This window comes from Melospiza melodia, chromosome 4 (assembly GCF_035770615.1).
Source record: "Melospiza melodia melodia isolate bMelMel2 chromosome 4, bMelMel2.pri, whole genome shotgun sequence".
Classification (NCBI taxonomy): Eukaryota; Metazoa; Chordata; class Aves; order Passeriformes; family Passerellidae; genus Melospiza; species Melospiza melodia.
In genome coordinates, this window is record NC_086197.1 from 54,997,904 (window position 1) to 55,017,831 (window position 19,928).

The window sequence follows — 19,928 nt, forward strand, 5'->3', positions numbered from 1 at the left end:
ATTGTCCAAGTTACCTGGGGTTAAGTAGTAGGTGCACTGAGCTGCTACTGCTGCTGCAAAACAGGAGTGAAGGAAAGTACAACCCCTTCCCCTCCCTTCCACTGGTCACGACACCACTGGGACAAATAATTTAAACTGCTTTGTGTTATTTCACCCTTGAGACAAGCTTCTTCATTTTTGTTTCAATTTAGTTTCTTTATTTTAGTTTACCATGAAGATATTGGGTCCCAAGAGACAGAGCTGCCACAAGATATTCTGTTTGGAATATGTTGAAGATAAACATACAGCCAGACCATGTGAAATAAAATCAACACTCTGCGGGCACATCAGCATTACTCTCTGTACTACAAGCACACTAGATACTTAATTAGCACAAGCACAACAGTTTCATGATATGTCAGATTTATTATGATTATGCTGCAGAAATGTTTGGGCTTTCTGTATGTCTTCTTCCCTCTCGGTTAATGGAGCGCAGTTGCAGCAGGGCAGCCAGACATCTGGAAATTCTGCAGAACTGTTAGAAGAACCCTCATGGTCCGGGATGGGGGAGGAGGCAGAAGGAAAAAAGTGGGCAGTCTGGGAAAATAAGACATATACAAGAAGCAGTATCTGCTATTAAATCAACCCCCTGGAAATCAGGTTCCCATCACAATTTAGGCCACTAGCTCTCCACAACCAACTTCTGTTATAGGAATAAAACTATGCACAGCCAGCCTCCTGATACAAGTGAGAAAGAAACACTCAAGTACGTGACAATGCCAGAATTTTGATCTTAGGACATTTTTCTCCACTAAGTCCTCCCACACTTTTCCGTTTTCTGCTCCCAGTTCTTCTCTCCTCTTCCCTTAAATCAGTTATTCACCATTTTTCACTAAAGAAATTATTTTCCCCCCTGCTAACTCTCCAAATTAGTTGCTACTCAAAATTCTAAATCAAGCTCTGCAATCTCCTGTCCCAATTAAATCAAAGGAAAGAGTAGCTCACATAAATAACATTTGCAAGATCCAGTTTTAGCTTCTAGATTTTGCAGCAAAGTTTCCAGTCCTGCTTCAGGGCCAGAAGGTTAAACATTTCTCAATGACGCAGGCTCCCTTAGCAAGAGAGAGATGAGGAAGGGGTCCAAAAAAGCCTCATTCTTCCCAGGCACTAAATCAACAACCACAGCAAACAGTGACTGCCTCTCTCCAAGGAAAACTGGGAGGAGTGGAGCAGGCTCTTATTATATGCAGCCACTTTGTCTGTCACCATAATGCAAAGTCCAGGACAAAGAGAAGAAGAAAAATAATCATAAGAACAACAAATTTTTTTTAAATCCCAGAATGGAGATCGAGTGTTGTGCACTATACAGAAATCACAATAAATTAAAAAGCAAACAAACTTAAAATTCTGTAGAGTACTGCAAGTCTGTTAAAAATTGCTGTTCTTTTCTGGTCCATTTAAAGTTGCCAGTAATTTTCTAGCTTAAACTTAAAAGATGCTTTGACTTTTAAATGGGCTGAAATTTTCATGCCTTAGAGACCACTTTTCATACACCACACATTCTAGAATCTCATTAATCTCTCAGTTTTCAAGGTAAGACTAGCAATAGTGGTTTTTTCCAAAAGGAGTCTACTGATTTGGCTCTTGTTCTTACTTATTCAAAAGCAACATGAAATCAGCAAAGGTATACTAAAAAGTTTTCTGTTTATTTCAGTTTTTAGTGAAGGAACATTGAAGGCTCTAAGCTTTGGGAATGTTTTGCAGTCAGTCAAGCTCAAGGTACCCTCTGAACCAAATGTTTTGCGAGTTGCAATCTTTCATCAGTGATACCTCAGTGTCACGTAGTAACTTTAATAAAGTAAACCCGCTCAATATATCTTTAAAAGGCATATATTTGAGTTGACATCAGTGAACACAAAGTCCAAATCTCAAATAATGAAAAACACAGACAAGGAACAACAGCTTCAACCAGAGTATCTCCAGCAGAATTTAAAAAAAATGAAAAAAAAAAAATCTCAAGGTCACTTATGATTACAGACTGATCAAGCCTGCTTGTGCTTCACTGGAAGCTGCAACTTCTTTATTTGGGATATGTTCATTTTTGAGGAAAAACAATCAGGGCAAAGAAAATGGAAGACTACAAAGAACTACAAATACATTTCTCAACCTACTTTTTACATGGGTTAATTAAATAGGTTCATATCCTGTTGGGGATCCGATGCTGTGCATAATGCCTGGGAAGCATCATTAACACTACATAGAGGATCTGATTTAAAATAAGCATCACTACAGAAAGATACAAAAAAAAAACATTAAGCAGGTCATATTAGCAGATACTATTTTAGCACTTCCCTACTTTAAGAATATTGTAAGTAGATGGAGCTTCTTCTAGGGAAAATATTTTGCTTGCATTAAGGTTTGCATCAGTTTAACTATGAGATTATTTGCACTGAAAGCCACTGACACATTTAACATTGAAAACTAGAAGACTTTTAAGCAAAGAGAGAAATTCTGTCCAGCATGAGAGAAATCTAACACTTTTTAAAGCAGTGCTCAATAAATTTATGTAGGGGGCTATATGACAGGATTACTTGCAGCAGCAGGGGAGGGGGCTCTGCAACCCTGAAGAGTAATTCCAGTTCCAACGCTTCATGACTTCTTACCCACCTCAACTATTGCTACATTAGACAGCATTCTTAAACCACACTAAGGTTAATCACCAAAGGGAGCTGTGCCAATGTAATTAAACCAGTTCTCCATATTGATTTTGATGGTAAAATTCTCATGACAAAGAAACTGAGGGGAAAGGGGGGCAATATTTCTTCTATTAAGATAAAGATTCTAGTTTCACCCCCATAAGTCAGGGCTCGTGTTTCCTTAGACACAAACGAAAAACCAGACCACCTCAAGACAACCAGCTGAGGTTTCTCCATTTAAAAAGACAATTTGGAAGAAATGCCAGTCTCTCCTTGGAAGAGCCCTAAGGTCAGAACAGCAGAGGGTGCTGTAAGTCTGAACTGAGGTGCGGCAGCTCCAAAGCAAGGAGAATCCAGATGCAACATGAAGCTATAGGTTACTTCAGATTTTGGGGTGGGTTTTTTGTCTTTTTTTGTTGTTGTTTGGTTTTGGAGGGTTTTTTTGTGCTGTAGGAGTCATCTGAGACTGGTAAAAGCAGACAGCAAGTTTAGCACAAAAACTTATTGATAGTAGCTTTCGCATAACATCAAACAGTAACATCAGAGACATTTCCAAAACCTCAAGAATTACCTCTGTTCCCTACCACTGATCTATACAGCTCTGGGCACAATTAGAACACTAGGAATTGATTGATTATGTCTAAGCATCACACGGATGCTTAGACATAAAAAAACTGTACTTTAAGGTCTAGAATCAAAATGTAGACTGGACTTGGATCCCATTATTAAAAAAACATCCTGATTATAAACACTAATGCAAATTCCTGCTATCACACAGGCATGGAAACTTGAGCACTTTGTTAAACATTAGCCATCTCTTAAATCAGGCAAACACTGGATACAAGGAGTCACCAGGTAGCTGGGAGACAGAGTAGATGTGTGTCTGCAGTGCATCCCTTCAGGCAAAGAATGTGGTGCCAGCATCACACCAGCTTCAAGAGACTCAGCAGAGCACAAGTTCAGATATTCATCCAGAACCGAAATCAGTGGCAGGCCATGAAGATGACTATGATCTGCCTGAGCCACAAAAATAAAAATTATCGGTCTGAGCCTATATACATAATCAATAATAATTCCTATACAAGCGTGCCTAAAGATCCCAAGCAAGAACCTAATAAAAGTAATCCTTGTTCACTCCTTTTTTCCAATGCATTTGAACTATGTTCCTAAAGAAAAGTTGATTCATATTCATCATGCAAATGAGTGGGTAACTCAGAGTATGATGACAAAAACTAAGCAGGGCCCATTATACATAATGGATTATTTCACAGAAAGGAAGACTCTGTTTTGATTACAGTTACAACATATAAAACCTGGCATGACTTTACATGCATTTTAAACTTTTGTTTTGTTTTTAATAACAATTGATGAATGATACCCAAAATTGCATATGATGATGACAATCTTACTGTTTACACTGGAAACCGGTTAAAATGCACACACACACCCCCCTAAAGTTAATTCTCAGAAGCTGGATTTTAAAGTAAGCTGGAGCCATAAGAAGGGTATGAGACAAAGCAGTCAGTGAATAATCATTTTGTGTCTACCACATCTTTACTGTATTAGAACAAGTGCAGCCAGTCTGTGCCCCCCTGCAAGTTAATCGTAGTTCACAGAAGGGATAAGGGCAAAAAGCTGCCTGAATGGTTGTTTTTCTACTCCCTCTTTCTTAATTTATAGGGTAACACTTGCTGTATAAAAAGAATAAACAGAGTATTCTCAAAACAGATGGAGAAAAAAAAATATTTTCAAAAGATTTAATGCTTCAACAAATACTTACTACAGGGATAAAAAGATTTCCAGGAATTTCTTGTTTAAGGTTGTCAGTAGAAATAGGTACTGCTCAACTAAATTATTCTAATGAGTACTCTTTACTGTAGACTGTCATTCTTGACACAAAAAAAAAACCAGAAAAAAGAAAAGCATCCTTCACATATTTAGTTTCAGTACAATCCTTTAACTCTAGTTTGGCTAACACAACCACGCTGCAATTTGCTTACTCAATAGTTAATCACAGGGATAAAAGGCAGCAAAAGGTTATGTTCAAATCTTTCATGAATGGAATAGCTCACTAATGTGCAGCTTACAGCTGTGCACTCCTCTCTCCACATCTTGTAACAGCCAACCCAGAACTTTGTGCAGTTTGCAGCACAAAAATTTCCATATTTAAAGCTGACTTCAGGAACATCCCATTTGCTGCTTCGGAAAGAATTCCCAGTGCATGATGACGATGAGACTCACATAACTTTGTTCAGTCCTTGAATCACATGCAGGATTCTGGTTAAAAGCCAGTGAAGAGTCATTTTATCACTACTCAGAATATACACACCCAGGGAGCTGTACCAGTAACTGGGGAACTCTTTACACTTCCCAGGAACTTGCTACCTAGATACAAAAGGTTACATTTCCAAATGCCATCGATTCCAAACACAAACCAAATGTTCTATTTTTAAAGTAGTAATGATGCAAACTACAGAGCCAGGAATGTTCTCCCCTCAGCTCCACCCTCCATCCAAAACCAAAATCCCAATTCTGTTGATTCAAGAGCTCATTACAATCTTGAAATTCCAAGTTGGGGGAGGGAGGAAGAAAAGGGAAGAAAAATAAAAGTTCTACTATTCAAACAGCATGAAATGCAAAAAATCTCACAACTACAAAAACCTCTCATTAGAAAAACAACAGCAAGAAAAAAAAATCTTTGTAACTGATGCTTGAAAAAGACAAGATGAAGTTAGAAGGCATTTTACTGCATCAAGGAAAGGTCATTCCTCATGTACTAAAAGCCAATACTGAATCTCAAATCTATTTAAAACAGGAATGAGAACACCAACCACAAAGTGCAGCTCTGACATTTGTCACTCCTGAATGAGCTGAGGAGGGGGACAAATCCCTTCTAAGAATACACAGATATGCTCTCTGTCCCCTTTCTTCCCATTAAAAGCAATTTAGCAGCTGACATCCCTAAAGCACTTCAACTTAAATCCTATAAAGAGGGAAGAAAAAGAGCCTGGGAGTTGTGTTTTAAAAGAAAGAATGAAGGGATCAGCACTGCTTTTTCCTAAATTGAATTTAATATATTCCTAATCTGCTAAAGTAGCTCAAAAATCCAACTTTTCCACAGAAAATGAGGGAAGTTTTGCATTTGATTCAAAGTAACACTAATTTTTAGCTGAAAAAATTGTTCCTTTTTCAGAACCAGCTGGATACAAAGCAAATTAGACTACAGAAGTCAAGTTTTATGCACTACAGAGAACTAAATTATTTCTGTGCTCATTTACCTTGCTGACTTCAAAACAGCTCTTCTTTTGTTCTCCAAATATGCATGGAAAAAACCCTCTTGTTCATCTAAACCAAACTTCTAACAGTTTAGAACCACCTGCTTCTGGGTTTGCATACCTGTCTTGATATCTAATAGACTTTAAGATTTTTTTCAGCAGGTCAACAGAACAAAATATCAAAACCCAAAGATGCTATTCAATAGACTACCCTACACTGAACAATCTTATTTTTTTTTCAGTATGCTCACAGAAAGAAGATTAAAATGGGACAATTTTTAATGTTCAATATATACCAAGACAATGCAAAAAACATTGTTGTGCACTGAAACAAACCAAGGCTACCCAGAACATTAAACAAAGGTTTTTCATAGAGCAAAACCATAAGGAAATAGAATTCATTAACAGAAGTAGCCATTTGTCCAAGTGCTAACATCCATTAATTCTGGCAATGCACTGTTAGACTCCACATGACCCTAAGAGGCCATAACTCTTCTCCATCCATGCAAAACTGAGCTGAAATTTAGGGTTTCTCTCTGGCTGGTTGCACCTCTGTAGGTGTATTGCACACACACTTCTGCCCAGCCACCTGGACAGAAGCCATAAAAAGGAATTTGTGACAAAACCAAATACAATGAAAAAGAAAGTGAAATTATATTTGAAAGTTTGTTATTTAAACACAGAACTTGCACACAGAGGCCAGCAACACACCCAAGACCCCTGAGGTTTCCCCCAGTTGCATGAGTCCCTCATATGGCTGTTCAAAAACATTTAAGTGTTACTAAATTATAGATTGTGTCCAAAATAAAGTATGCTTCTAGCACTCTTGCCTCTCCATTAAAAAAAAAAAAAGGAAAAGAAAACATAACATTCATTGCTTATTCCTTCAGTGGCCAGTCTGTTACAAAGCCAGGTAACAACAAAAACTATTTAGTCCATATCCGGAGTGAAAAGTGAGCAACAGCAAAAGAATTTGCAAGATCTCTAGATGGGATAATTAGATAATGAAACAAATAACAAAAAGGCTTCAGGGGAACAAAAAAAGAGGCTACATAGGGAGATTAGGTTGAAGCAGATAATGGGAAGGAAACAGCAAGCTTTTGGAATCAGCAAATAAATATAAAGAAAACAAATGATTCAGATGCTGAAAGAGTCAAGGCAGCAAAAAAACCAAGTGACTCTTGGAGAAAAAAAACAGTAAAGAGAGAGTTCCCACTGCTAAGAGCTTGTACAGATCTGCACATCAGCTTCATTGTCAGCAGAATGAAAACACACAAACTGGCACAGGGCTGGTTCCAAAACTATGAAACTGAATGTGGAATTTCACCCCACTGTGTATGTCTGCTTTTTGAATGACTGGATGAGTAATACCAGTTCTTTAAACAAGTTCAGTTGTCCAATGAGATGTCAAATAGAGCAGTTACCTTTTTGGTCATATATTTACTTTTTTTTTTTTTTTTTTTTTTTCTGGGTCTACTGCTTTTTTGGAATGTCTTTTCAGCTTGATTTTCACTTTTACTTTTTCCTTCCTCTGCTGTCACCACTGGCATTGCTTTTTTTACTCCTCCTTTTTTTCAGTTTGACAGGTGGTTTTAATTTTTCTCTGGCTAATACAATATGCACCTCACTGTTCATATTGCTCTTGCTTCAGTTATTCTTTGTTCTGAAGAAACAGACCCTCTCTGCTTAAGCTATTCTGCTCCCAGAAGAGTAAAGTTGTAATGTCCGCCTCAGTTCTTTCTCCAAAACATTAAGAATGTTTTCTCATCCTTAGTATCAAAGGAGTTGCTTTTCATGTGCCCACCAATAGGGAATACAGGTATTATGTCCTAGGTCAGCAATGGCTTCAGATATTCCTGCTTCTTGAGTGGACTCCCATCAATACCCAAGCAGTAAATGAGCACAGCCTCATGACCTGCAGTCTTGAAGAATTTTTGGTCTATGGAGTGCAAGCTGTGTAAATTCTACCAGGGTAATTTATTTACCCAGCTTAGGCCATGAGTCTCCTATTTCTTCAGTGGATGTTTGGAAACTCTGAGGAGTTGACTGGGATAACTGTTTCCATCTTCCATTTTTCCAGTAGGGCTTCTGGAGATGAACATTAAGATGAAGAAGATTTGAGAAGTTAAGTCTTTCCTCAGCTAAGTCATTTTCCTCATTCTAGCACTCAGACAGGAGATCCAGTTTCAGCCTCTGAAGTCTCAAATAGTTTGCCCAACACACAACTACCTCACTAAGCCAAACAAGAGCAGCCACTACCACCATCTGAAGTCTCTGAATATTACAGCTGAACAAACTGGCCTCATCATCAAGTAGCTGTTTTCCTTATCTAGAAGCCTGTAATAGACTTCCATTATTCAAGACAGATCTTTCAAACTTGTAATGCACATGTTCCTGTTGTCACACTCCATTTCCCCACCAATCTTGTGAATCCATTTATGTAAACTGCTTCTTGCTTAAGATTTTTCCAGCACTGGTTGATCCAGAAGAGAACAGAGTGGCTGCTGATGGAAGAGGTGCAATAAATCTGTATCCCTCATCAAGGTAAACTAAACTTGGCAGGAAATGGCCTCAGTGTTACAGAACACCACTGCATAGTCTAGGACTAGGGTTAGGGGACTTGAGCAAAAGCTCCATACAAGCACTCCTTAGTGGGAGAAACTCTCACCCTCAGAATTAATGAAAGCTTCAGGAGTTACCATAATTTGGAAGAGACAAGAAACACAGCCACACAAAGTTTTGAGAAAAAGCAATACTAATACAAAGGCAGTTTTTCTAATTTTAACAAGTGTTACTTTATTATGTCACCTTCCTGAGAATATAATGCACAATTCAGTTACAAGAATCCTGAAATGTAAATGTCATGGCTGTTCTTTGTTGGGGGGGGGGGTGAATTTAAAAACTTATTAGAAACAATGCAAGTTAAAGTCAACATCTTTTTCCAGGTCTTCACGTAAGAGCTTTCCTCCCAACAAAGCCAGATGAGATACTCTCCTGCCATATGCATCCTGTCCAATACCAAACACCTTGTTAGTGCCTAAACCCTACCTCCAACACTCACAGACTGCAAGAGTACAACTAGAAGAATGATTGATTATGTACAAACCCTCTTCCGAATTGAGACAAACACTACATAAGATCTAGGCCTGTCTTTTCTATCTACAACAGGAGATACAAAAAACCCATACTGTGGTTCTCTAAACAACAAAGAATATGTCAGGACTATAAAATAAAGGTCACACAGGATCTTTATAGAGATAAAAAAGTCTTCACAGATATTTTAAAAACACACAAAATTAAGTTAGGGAAATTAACGTGGTCAATTCAGGAAAAAAAATAAAAAACAAAACAAAACAAAAATAACCAAACAAAACCCAACAATTTTGGCAGCAATTTTGGGGGGGGGGGAGGAATTAAACTAAGAAATTATTGTTTTACTTGTCTCTTTCCCAGTCACTACTTAAGGACATGAAAAAGCATTTGACTTTCAGGAACAAGTATGTCTTCACACTTTTGGCATTACCTATGTGCTGCTTTTCAGACAATGCTGCCCAAGAGATTAAGAGTACACAAACCCAAACTCCTAGGCTACTACAAGCTTGTGGTCAAATCTTACCAAGGTTGCAGTCTCTGTTCCCATCCACAGAACAAAGGCCATTCATATCTACAGATGTACTTATTTTCATGACTACATAATGTGCTAGAGCCTCAGATAAAAACACCCTAAGTATCATCTCATGCTCCCATTAAGAGATAATTCTCATTCAAGCATGGCTTACATGTGAGAAATGCAACCCTGTACGTATCTAATGGGTAAGCACAGTATCACCAGAAGGCCACAGGACTTACAAATGAATCATGCAAACAAAATACCACTGCCATTCTCAAGGAAACACACTTTCAAGACATAAAACAAATACTGGAAAGTTTCTAATACAAGTTTTTCCCAAACTACACAATTTAAAATCTCTCCAAAGTATCAAGAATATGTTTAATCAGAAAATATTTAACAGTAAAAACACATAATTCAATCAAAAGCTAAATGGAGGAACAAGTCCTTAGAACAAGTCTTAGCTTTGATTGGAGTTTTGTAATCTTCATAAGCCATGTAAATTTAACATTGGAGACCAATAAGGGAAGAAAAGAGAGATAATATATCTCTGATCAAGCTCTAAATTGAACAGTACTTAACATCCAAAAAGTACCCATCTGCAACCTGCACATGAAATCACCACAGTTCTCTAATTTGTCTTTTTCTGAGGTCACACAGCCTCCTGGCACTTCCTATATAGCTCAGCAACCATGATTCACCAGCAAAAATTAACCACAGGCTATGTTTGGAGCGGTACCTGATTGGAGTGTTGTCATCTGCATTTCTGGTTCCAGCAGTGTCATGTTGATTCTCTTCTCAACACAAGAGAAGCCCTTAAAGACCTCTCTTTACATAGACATAGATATGTTAAAGAGAAAAATAATCCAAGAGGACCTCTCAACTTTCATCTCATTCAAAACTTGCAAGACATTCTCATCCTTCTATCAGAAAACTGTGCCTAGTGAGAAAACTCAAGTCTTTCAATATGCAGTCCTCTGCTTATTCACTACAGGCAAGTTGGAACGGCCCAAGATCAAATTACTGCTAGGAGAAAAGGGAGAGCAAGATGTGAGGTTTGCAGAAGCAAGGTCCGCCCCTTGATGCTCTGTAAGTGCAAGGGAGGGGGGAGGAAGGGGTCAGAGACACCAGAACTGGCAGTTTTCCCCTTTTATAAGAGGAGGATGACGTCTTGGGTAGACTTGCAATCCCCTAAGGGGCTCTGCTGATGAGGCAATTTCGTTCCAAGGACAAGGAGACCCAGTGTTAACGTAAACATGCAGATATCCTCAGCTTTGAAACAACATGGCCACAGACATATACATCCTGCTGACAGATCAGTCACTTTTCTTCAGTCTCTGCCAGTCCTTTTTCTCAACAACTAAACTACTCCCCTAATCAATTCCCCTTGCTGATCACTAAACCTGAGCTCCTCTAACAGATGGTAGTGTCTGCTTCTTAAAAACCAAAAACCTGCCCTTTGTCATTCAGACTTTTCCCACCATGGATCACTTCCTCCATCTAACCAGACTAGGGGTTAAAAAAATTCACTCTTGTTTCCCACATCCACACGAACAGTTTCAGATTATTTGGGATAGTGGACAAAAATTATACAGTCAAGTACTTATTGAGTAAAAGATAAAAATAGAATTAAGTCTTTCCTCACTAGATGATTCTAGCTCCCAACAGAAAGGAAATTCAGTCTTGGTCTCTAAAGAGTCTCAAGTAATTTGTCCAACAGATAATTTAATTATCTCAACAAACTAATTCCAACACTTCTGTCCCCAGAGAACCATTCCCTTATTCCCAATCTTTCCACAAGGCTCATCATCATTTCTCTTTAGGTCATCTAAGTAACAGCATATATTTGTACCAAGCCCTAAAATGTATTCAGCTCTGCACATGTAAGATACAGACAAATTTTCAGATCTTAAATCCCTTTTTAGCAAGTCAGAATTCCTGTCCTGGCACAACAGTATGGGTAAAAATGAGTAGCTAGGTGTGCAAAACTGCTTAAGCTCTATTTTTTGACCCCTCTAACGTGAAATAACTTCAGGACTTCTCTACCACTAAGAAGAAGAAAAACTTCTTGACAGCTGCTCGACTGCTGAGGGAAGAGCATGGCAGGTTTTAGCAGCACATCTTCTTTCCCACACACAAACACACCTGGAGCTTTAAAGAAGGCAGGAAAAACTCATTTAGCAGCTTTAAACAATGCAGGAAAATCCCTTAAAGTGATGATATTGTAGTATTTATCTGGTTTTCACACTCCGTACATCAGCAGTGTGCTGTAAAAGACAAGGATCAGCTCGTTGGGCTTCTGTGATACTCAAACACCACCTTTGCAGTCCTACATCTGCAGCCAGAGCAGGCAAAAATCACAGGCCTAAAAGAATGTTCCTTCTTGCTATGCAATCTTTATGAAAAGAAACTGCAGCAGTGCACTGTATCCTGAGAATTCAGAGACACCAGTGACAGAAATAACTCACTTTACCACCTACTCTGAATATTCATATGCATCGTAAATACAGGAAACATCCATTTTTAGCAGAAGGTAAGCTTGTTTTTGTTGTGATATATGGAAATATAAGAGGAAGCAGTATGACCCAAGTGGAAAGGAAATCTTTCCTACAGTTTCCAGGAATATCACTTAACTCTCTGAAGTATGCACGTGTGCACTGTTGGTGACCACGAAGAGGCAGATGAAATTTAAAGCATTAAGCAGGATGTTGCTCATTTGACCAGCAAGGAAGATGAAGACTGCACTACCAGACGTATTCCAACATTACACTTCATTACACTTTGTGGCAACGCATTGATCATGGCAGGGGCAGAGCTACAGCTCCAGAAGTGGCTGATAGCATTCCAATAAAAATGAGTTATAGAAAGCCACACGTTACAGAAGCAGCAAAGGTACCAAAGCTAGGATTCAGCTGGCTAAGCACTAACAGCAACTGACTATTGTGAAATAGTGCAATCTTTCCTTCATGGAGCAGCCACTCTCTGTTTAAGTAGAACACATTGAGAATCCTGCTGAATGGCATTCTCCCTTTAAAGAGCCAGACTTCCTTTCCCAATTACTGCCCTCAACCCTCAAAACAGCAAGACCAGCAACAGAAGTCCTTACACAGACAAAACAGCCGGCCAGATCTGGGCCTGACTTGTTTAGCAAGCAGTTTAAATTAATGAAAAAGGAATGTTTTTTAAACAGCTATCAAATTGTATGTCTAACATTTATCCAGCAGCGCTGAACCTTGAAACTTCAAAGGCAAACTGAAGTAAGGGAGAAACTAGAAAGGAAAAAACAGAAGGGAGAGTAATATTATGAGCCAGTGATTGTAGAAGGGTGTTAGTCTTGTTATCTTGATAAGGAACAAAACTTTTTTGAGAGCTAACTTGTTAAAGCCACTCCATTAAAGCTGCCTTTGGCATTATTCTTTCCAGCCCAACTATTCCCCACCACTATTTAAAAGTTTGTTTGAAATATTTCAAGATTACCCCTTCTCAGTTGTTTGGTAGCTCCCATCAGTAACAGGCCAGTCATTTCTGTCATGCTCTGGATCTCATAGCTCTATCAGAAACTTTCAGACAGCATGCTAAATTTACAGTCTCCTGGGAACACAAAGTCTCGTAATACAAATCTGTCCAAGACAGACTGGTTGTTTTTGTTCTAACAACCATTCCCCTTACTCTCACACAAGAGAAAACAGCAAACCTCACTGGAATGTGTGTGAAGGACAGATCAGAGAAAGCTATATATTTCCTGTCTTGGTCCTTTTGCTACAATACAGACTAATCTTCACATCTAAGTTCTGGATGAGGCAGTAACCACCACTTGGTAATTAAACATAAGTATGAGTCTCCAGAAGGCAGATATATACTAGGGAAAAAAAACCCCACACACAAAAAACAAACAAAAACCCCAACAGGACTCAAAAACTGAGAATATTTCAGAATACTCTCATCCCTTTAAAGCCCTTTCTCGGGAAACAATATCATCCTTGTTTATCAGTAATCATGCCTAGCTTCTCAACTGAGTTCATGAGTCACATAATTTACTTTTTTAAATGACAGTTTATGACATGATTTTAAGAAAATATTATTTTTGTGTTTAAAGTCAGAATAATAGGAAGACAGTAATACAATTTGCAAACCTCTTATAAAAAGTTATATTTGAAATATTTGAATCTAACTGTATTTGGTGTAATGACAATTCAAAATGGGAAAGGGATAGCAGAGGTGGGAGAGAGGAATGTATAGTCTTATAAAAGATTATAGGAGCAAATTGCCTACACAATTATTTAAAATAAAATAAAGGTGCCCTAATACTCATGTATTTTAATAGCAAATGGGCATAAGAACACAGACACTAAAGTAGGTCTTTAGAACCATTTTAAAAGTTAAACTCTGCAATTTCTGAGTATAATCACCAACAGCTTACACAGCAACTATTTATCCCATGCTTTGTACAGCACTAACAGGAGCACCTTCCCATACCTAAAGCACATGCCTTTTATATGGCTTGAGTCATACTGAAATTCCACACATTCCAACGAGAATCTCTTCCCCTGACACATATGGTACTTTGTAGAAAGCAGGCATCCCAGATCAAGTAAACCCCAAACACTGGCAAGCTGGAGCAAGTTCCCTCCAAACCAGTAACCATAAAATGCAACAGTTCACTGGAAAGAATGTTACCTCATCTTAAACAACCCACAGGGAGAAGAAACCAGGAGTGTCCGAGGATTCTAACGCAATGCTTTTCACAACCCCTGGACTAAGATAACTATGAATTCATCTGGGGAAAACAGGTCAAGAGAGAGGGTCAATAAGTTAGTGGAGCAATTATTGTAATTTCAAATGAAAGTTAAGGAGAATAGGACTTTTTTATTAGAAAATATCAAACTACCTAAGATACACATATTTATCACTTGGAGTTTTTCTTTCTTTTTTTTTCTTTTTTTTTTTTTTTTTTGGTAAATGCATTCATGGGGACCTGCTCTAACCCTACCCTAAGGGCTGGGATAAGTTATCTTAGCATCTTAGTACAGGTGACTGACAAAAATCAAGATGTACAGAAGAGCTTCAGATGACTCCATAATGGCCTTTTTCTGGCTTGTGTGGCAACAAATGAGTCAGTCACAGGTAATCTCTCATGGTTAAAGAAAGTTGATGCCTTGATGAACATGGGTAGAAAAGCAAAAGGAATGCAAATCTAGGGTAGAAAACTCACTCTGAAGCACATATTAAATAACTATACCTTAAATGTCCCATTAAGCTTGATGCCTGAACAGAACATAATAATTGTGTCAAAATAGTTTACTAACACCTTACCACATAAGGTTTCCTTCCACCAAAGTGACAAAAAATTGTTTCCTAGCTATCTGTTCAAATGCTTCATACTGGAATTCTATATTCTTAATATCTTTTACTGCACTTTAATTGTGTAACTTTAACAGCAGCTGTTCAGTCAAGTTGTTCATGGTCTTTTCACCCATGTGTCCAGGTGTACCTATCCTTCCAGAACATGTAGCTGTGATAAGGGAGAATATGAGGAGAAGTCTGGATCTGAAACAAACCAAAACCAACAAGAAAACCCCCAGAAACTGCATCTGGCTGCTCTTCAGTTCTAAGAGAAGGAAAAAAAATTAAAGGAATCTGCTGTCCTAGGGCATATGGCAATATGTGTATACAGGACTGCCCTCCCAGTTTTCCCATGGGATACATAATTCCATGATGCTTCACAAGCCAAAGACATTTCTATTTTAACTCAGCTAATAATTTATGTTCCAGAACTACAGTCTGTCGCAACAAGCACAGTACAAACCCATGTAATACTCTTCTACAGATACCTACAGATAAGCCAAGTCTGTTCAGCAAAAGCTACAGAAAGAGTTAATCTGTTAGAAACTCTCAGCATAAGTAGTTGTTCAGCTGTGAGTCAGCAGTGCCTGTCCAGAACTGCAAACAGGAGACCCTTTGACACAGATAGGCAGCTTCCAGCAAGTCTCTTACCTACCATCTCCTCCCCTCCCACTGCCACTCAGCTTGAATCTTCCTCATACCTTGAATTTGGCAACGTGTCACAGAAGCAGTTTCACTGCACGAGATACATTCTACAACCTCTTTGGATTGCTCAAATATTTAAGCAATGATTGCCATCTCAACTGGCAGATCATCTCCGAACTTTTTTAACATGTTTAAAACTGAGGACAACAACAACAAAGATACACCATATTTAAGAAAGGAGATTTAACAAGCTCAACAGCTTTCAACAGCTGTGCAACCTCTACCCCAAGATAACTGAGAGGTTCCCATTTGAAGGAAGACATTTATTAACCCAAAATGCATGAGCTAAATGTCTTAACAGCTCACTAAATTTCTTAGTAGCCCACTAAACCAAGTGTTCTTTTATTCCATGATAATTTGCAATAAACCATATTTCAACAGCCCTTTTCATTCCCATAATACTTTAATGAATGTACACACAAACAACACATAACAAAATACTGCAGCCTAGGACAAGAGAGCATTGTGTACCTCCTGTGTACCTCCAAAGATAAGGAATATTCAGATAATCTAGCTCAGGGACTTTGGACTTTATGCCTCGCCTGAAAACTGCCCCTCCAGCAGTAAAATTCCCACTATTGTGCTAAGCCCTGATAAAGAATCAGCTCTGAAGAGGCCCACCTAATGAGTCATTTCCGGGAATATCCTAATTTTCTTTGGCAAAGATATGGGCAGAGGAGTTCCTTTTCAAATACTTGAAAAGTACAACTCTACTTTACCTGTTGCAGTCAAGTAGATTTGCAGCCCACAATGATACTGCTTCAAAGCTCAGTCCATAAAAATAATATTACTCAGATAGAGGAAAACAGTCTATCTCTGTTAAATAATCCTGAAATACCAATTTTTAAACTTATCCAAACAAGTGAATCCTGTAAAGATTTTCGTTCCTGTGCCAGAATATCCTTTCCTCTGACCATAACAATACCATTCAAAGTGCTGCCCCAAGTTTCATTTTTCTTATCTGTTTCCAGCACTAGTATCCTTTTCCCAGTGGCATCAAAAATAAACTGCTTCCTCCCACTTCAGGGTCCTTGATCATGCCTTATTAGTTAAGAAGAACCCTGTGTCCACACAAATCACAATGTCACCTTCATGTCACCAGCTGTCAGGTGCTGGAAATAAAGGCTCATACACTTTTCCCATGCTCCAGCTCTCTATCAGTTTCACTGTTATCTCAATTAAATACCATTTGAAATATCTCCTTGCTTTCATAAACATAAAATGCCCAAGTCTACCACTAGTTGAGATATGCTGAGATCACAGTCTGCCTTGCTGACTGACATTCCAATTTTCTTCTATTTACCATCACTACCTTTATTTCCATCTGTTGTATTTTATCTTAGAAGACTGCAAACATTAAGGATGAAACATTTTTTTCTTCGGTTAGTGTAATTTCTATCTTCTCCATTTTTTTGTAAATATAATTGTGATCATATAATGATGGTATAACATATATGAATGAGGAAACTCTTTTCAACCTCCTAAAAACTCAACACTTTGGGTTCAAGCTAATCCATCCTTCCAAATTGGAAAACATTGATACACCATTCAGAAAAAGGCATGGTCATTTTCTAGATATAAAGATCCAACCATCTTAAGTGAGATACCCCTTCAATCCAAATTACTGTCCTTCAGTGCACATATTCTAAATCACTTAACCATAAGCATTTTTAACTCTAGGTCTTGCTTCTTCTTCCAGGAAGTGTGAAAGAATCTTTGAGACATTTGCAGTGAGAAAGTTACTCATCCTTGGCAAGTGCAGACCAAAGTGACAAAGAAAAACCTACAGATAGCTACAGTCTGAAGGTGAGCTAACACTTCCTTTGACTGTCTCAGTTTTGCACAACCCAGTCACCACAAAGTACAGGGAAGCTTTTTCTCGTATTCACCTATAGCCATGATATTTTATGAAAAATCATTTTGCTAGGATTTTTTCTCCTGAGAAGCTGAGAGACCTCGGAGGGAATAAAACCATAATTATCTGCTGCTGTGGAATGCAACAAGTGCAGCTTTGATTGGTCCATGTTGGTTGTTTCTAATTAATGGCCAATCACAGTCAGTGGGTCAGACTCTCTGAGAGTCATGAGCTTTTGTTAGCATTCCATTCCTCCTCTTCCTTTCCTTTCAAGCCTTCTGATGAAATCCTTTCTTCTATTCTTTTAGTATAATTTTAATATAATATAGATCATAAAATAATAAATCTAATTATGTTGTTTGTTTCTAATTAATGGCCAATCACAGTCAGTGAGTCAGACTCTGAGAGTCACGAGCTTTTTGTTAGCATTCCATTCCTTCTCTTCCTTTCCTTTCAAGCCTTCTGATGAAATCCTTTCTTCTTTTCTTTTAGTATAGTTTTAATATAATATACATCACAAAATAATAAATCAGCCTTCTGAAATATGGAGTCAAGATTCTTGTCTCTTCCCTCGTCCTGGGACCCCTGCAAACCACCACATTCACCTAAATAATATAAAGCATCTATAACTGGAGATCTGTGGAACTTCCACAGGCACTAACATCAATCCTTCCAACTGATCAGTGTAAATACATTTTCTAAACTCTGGATCATTAGTTTTTCCTACAAAAAAGCCATAGTAAAAAGCAGAGCTGTCATCAGAACAGCTACCATGACACCACCACGTGGTGAGGACACACCACAGGAGACATGAGGATGCTGTAGCACTCACCGTTCTTCCTTTCACTGAGCGGGGGCAGGTTGGGGTTCCGGCCATGATGGAGGCTGAGGGTCAGCTCGGGCTGCAGGGAGAGCTCCTGCAGCTCATTGGCCACGGCCTCGCTCTGCGGGCTGGGGGCCGCCGACAGGGACACCAGCACCGGCTCGTCGTCATTGTCGCCAGCCCCTCCTCCGTCCAGCCCATTCCCAGCAATGACGGAAGGGGGCAGGCACACCACCCCGGAGAAATCCACTTTGGCTTTCGTGATGGCAACCTGCAGGACAAAACAGCAAAAAAGAGACCATAAATCTCACATGAGAGTCTTAGCCATATGTCCAGTTCATCATGGTGTCCTCCATGGTACAGAGAAACAAGCTGAGTTGGTGTGACCATCGTCAGTTGAAATCCAATGAAACTTGCTCAACTCAGCAGTGGAAAAAGTTGAAAAAACCTCCAACAGCATCGCCACAGAAACCACTGATGAAACTACAGATTATTATAATTTTCTTAGAAAGTATGAGAACATTCTCAATTTTTGGTCTTGAGAAGAACAGATTTGATTCACTCCAGTGAAGTCAGCCTATCTGGAACTTTGCTGAACTCTTGACTACTGTCCTTTATATCAACAATAATGTTTTAACCACAGTCTATTTGAAATCCAGTCAGGTAAAGTAATCCTTCATAATAAACCTGGAAGGCCAGTTGAGTACAACAAATGAGGATTTTCAGATAAAAATCAACTGCATGTCAAAAAAAGATTCTCTTGTTCCATTCTGTCCTCCCCATTCACAATCAGTGAAAGTGAATAAAAGAAAAATATTCCACATACACAAAAAAGCTTTTCCACCTTAAACCTCAGCTGCAGTAACAAAACGTGCAACATATAAAGGGCTTTAAGAAAATAAGTAATTTTAAAATGTTTTATTATATTTCCATAATTCTTTAAATAAGTATTCAAAAACCACTTCTATGCTCAAATGAAAATTCTGTTCTGTTCAGTAATTTAAACAGAAACAAACCAGCTGCAAGTCTCCAGTGAAATGGTTACTGTGTCAACATTTAAACAATAACGGACATTATACAAGGGCAATCATTTTTGGTTTTGATTAATGGGGACGGAAGTCTCCTGCTCCTTAGCATTCTGCTGTTTCAGCTCAGAAGACTTGGCTGCACTGCTGGAATTTAGCAAGTAAAAGGTACTTGCAGATGCTAACCTTCAACTTTAAAAAGATGCAGGTAAAGCAAAGTCAAAACCATCAGGATAATCCTCCAGAAACCAATCAAAAAGTATAAACTGGAAACAAGGGTTTTAGCAATATAGATTTTATTAAGTATTCCCAACTTAACACTCATCATTAACCTGGATAAGTGTGACAACATCAACACATCAACCAACAGCTGACAAAGGAGCTCAAATAGTCACTTTCCCCACTTGCATACTTAAGCACCATTTGTTCTGTAATATTCAGAACAAAGTTATAAGTGGTACAAAAATTTGTTTCCAAAATTTTTTCAGTGTTTATTTAAGACAACAATATGAATTCATTGGTAATGAAGACATGTTACTTCATCCATGTTGCCATACATGCATTCCCAGGACCCTATGTCATGATCTGAAGAGAAGCAAAGAAAAGAAGGGCGGAGA

At 38.4% G+C, this 19,928-nt stretch overlaps 1 long non-coding RNA gene across 1 annotated transcript; it reads right to left on the minus strand.

Moving 5' to 3' along the window:
* Window positions 1–385: 385 nt before the first annotated feature.
* On the minus strand, window positions 386–18,429 carry LOC134417403 (uncharacterized). The gene is made up of 2 exons (XR_010027565.1): window positions 18,296–18,429; window positions 386–576 (listed from the first exon to the last, which is right to left on the minus strand). It is a non-coding gene; the product is annotated as an uncharacterized LOC134417403 (long non-coding RNA).
* Between the last annotated feature and the right edge of the window lie 1,499 nt (window positions 18,430–19,928).